Raw genomic sequence first — 2,911 nt, 5'->3', positions numbered from 1 at the left:
TGGGGACTACAGGGAGGGACAATTTTATTTTAGAGTCTTGAGGCATTTGATAGGAAAATGTCCTCTTTCTTGACCAACTTTGTTATCTTTATAAGTGATTACATTAGTTACTATATTTTTTCCTCTCTTTTTGGAAGGGAGGGAGGGAAGGGGAGAGAGGGCAGAACGTCAATGTGAGAGAAACTCATCAACCAGGTGCCTCCCTGACTGGGGCCAGGGATGGAACCTGCAACCCAGGTACATGCCCTTGACCAGGAATCAAACCGGAGACACTTTGGTGGGAGGGCTGACACTCTAACCACTGAGCCAGGGCTAGTTACTATTTTAAAATAAGAAAATATATCTTTAAAAATATACATATATAATAAGAAAGAATAATTTTTAGTGCTTCTATTAGATTTCTTTTATAAGGTTGGTTGAGGCAGGGCCTTTATGGAACCATTGAGAGAGCTGTTGACATTCATATTGAAGACTATCCACCTCTCTCCCAACCTAGAGAGTGGTAAGGGTGTGGGGGAAGGGGCACTCTCAAAGTGTGCTAGTGGGAGCATACACTGGTACAAGGTCCACTTGGACACATGTTTCAGAAGCCCTCAAGATGTACTTGCTCTCCCAGCTAGCATAGCTCAGTGTTTGAGTGCTGACCTATGAACCAGGAGGTCACAGTTCGACTCCCAATCAGGGCACATGCCTGGGTTTCAGGCTTGATTCCTAGTAGGGGGCATGCAGGAGGCAGCCAATTGATGATTCTCTTTCATCATTGATGTTTCTATCTCTCACTCTCCCTTCCTCTGTCTCTGAAATCAATAAAAATATGTTTTTAAAAAGACAAAAAAGATGTACATGCTCTTTGACACAGTAATTCTACTGGTAGAAATTTATCCTTAGGAAATCTATACTAATAAAAGGGTAATATGCTAATTAGACTGGGTCAACCTGACATCTTCTGGATATCCGACTTCCTTCTAGACAAAGCCATGGTGGTGGGGGCTGAGGCAGAGGCAGTTAGGGGCGATCAGGCCAGCAGGGGAGCAAGCGGTTAGGGGTGCAATCAGGCCAGCATGGGAGAGTAGTTAGGGGGTAATCAGACCAGCATGGGAGGGCAGTTAGGGGTGGTCAGGCCAGCAAGGGGGGCAGTTGGGGGTGATCAGGATGGCAGGGGAGGGCAGTTGGGGGCAATAAGGCTGGCAGGGGAGGGCAGTTAGGGACAATCGGGCCACAGGGATTGTGCCTAAATCGGCAGTTGGACATCCCATGAGGGGTCACAGATTGGAGAGGGTGCAGGCCACGCTAAGGGACACCCCCCCCCATGTGCATGAATTTCATGCACTGGGCCTCTAGTAATCAAATAATTGGCTTGCATAAGACTTCACCCAGTTTTGAAGTGTGAAAAATTGTGAATGGTCAAGTGTCTCAAAATGGGCACTTGGCTAAACAAATTAGGATATGTCTACACATTGAAACATCATGCAAGTCTTGACAGTGTTGATGAACACCTACACTTATTTACTTGGAAAAAATTCAGCATATAATTTTACATGGGGAAAATAGGCTGCATAAACACATATACTTTTTAATGAAGAAAAGTATATATTTAAATGATCTCTATGTAGAAATTCTGATGTATACTCTGAGGATATTAACAGTTGCCTATGGTTGTTAGAGTGATGGGTGATTTTATTGGTTTTTTAACTCATCTGTATTTTCTGACTTTTATATAATAAACTGGGATTTTTTGCATAATTTTCCAAAAGGAAACTGATGGATTCAGGTTAAGGAGGACTATAAATAGAATTTTAGGGACCTAGATCAGAAATATAAATGGAGGGTCACATATTTGTGTCTAAATATTTAGAAGGTTATAAATTAAACTGTTAAATAAATATTATTTTTAAAAAGCTGTAAATGTTTGAAAATTTAAGTAATGTTAATCATTTTAAAAGTAAAACTATTCTCAATTCTAGCATCTGATGGCAACCAACTTTCTAATGGAAAAAATACATATCACACTTGTTGATTGTGCAATCTGTTGCCTTAATCTCCCTTCTGGAATAAAGAGCTTATTATTTTAGTTGCTAGGAGTGATACCAGCAGACATCCCTCAGCTGTCAGCCCTCTTCAGGAATTGCCTCAGTTGGAGAGTCACCTCCACCAAGGTTATACCCCCTTTCTGGGGTATTTCACATGCAATGACTGATTGACATGCCCTTCTTGCTCCAAATGGCATACCTTAATTTCTCCCTCTGTCCAATCCTACTTCCTTTCTTTTCCCTTCCACAGGTGGTGAACTCAAGAGCATAAAAACCCTAATAAAAACCCTTCTTGCTGAACTGTCTCTGGGTCTGCTCTCCAGGAAGCCAGTCTATAGCAGTTGGTATGAGAAGCAGTTGAGGAAAGCATACATTGTGATGAAAATTTGCAGATAGATCACCTGCTGCAATGAGGACTCCATCATTGGTGGTAGGTGGAGTAGACAGGCACCTGGAATAGATACGTGGCAGAGGAATTGTTACAGCTTTTACCGACTGGGATGGTGCTGGTGGAAGGGAATGCATTAACTGGTGCCATGTAGCAGCTCTTTGAGAAGTATTTGGGATATATTAAATATAAGGAAGGCGAGGAAATTGGATGGCTATTGTTGAGCTTGATTGACCTCTAGAAAAAAATAATAAAAAGCTGAAATAAAGTAATCAGCTATTAAAATCTATGTCAAAAAGCCAGAGGGCTTCATTTGAGGATAAGTCTTGGGACTTAATGGAAGCAAGTTTCAAAAAATCCAAAAAATCCAAACCAAGACAAGTCTGCTATGCCATATCAGGGCCTGGAAGATATGGGACCCTGATGCATGGGATGGGGACAAGTTGGGTTAGTTTTTCACCTTGATGCTGGTTTCTTTTTGCTGTGAAGAAAC

General features: G+C 41.7%; 1 protein-coding gene across 1 annotated transcript in view; it reads left to right on the top strand.

Annotated features, from left to right (window-relative positions):
• Positions 1-2,330, top strand: part of ARMCX4 (armadillo repeat containing, X-linked 4) — a 12,758-nt gene extending 10,428 nt beyond the window's left edge. The window contains exon 7 of the transcript XR_001513943.1: positions 2,281-2,330. The gene's annotated coding sequence lies outside the window, so the exon portion shown is untranslated. The remainder of the gene's footprint in view (positions 1-2,280) is intronic.
• The last annotated feature ends 581 nt before the right edge of the window (positions 2,331-2,911 follow it).

The sequence above is a fragment of the Myotis davidii genome, unplaced genomic scaffold, assembly GCF_000327345.1.
Source record: "Myotis davidii unplaced genomic scaffold, ASM32734v1 scaffold1241, whole genome shotgun sequence".
Classification (NCBI taxonomy): Eukaryota; Metazoa; Chordata; class Mammalia; order Chiroptera; family Vespertilionidae; genus Myotis; species Myotis davidii.
Note: the sequence above shows the minus strand (reverse complement) of the source record. Positions and strands in the feature narration are given on the sequence as shown.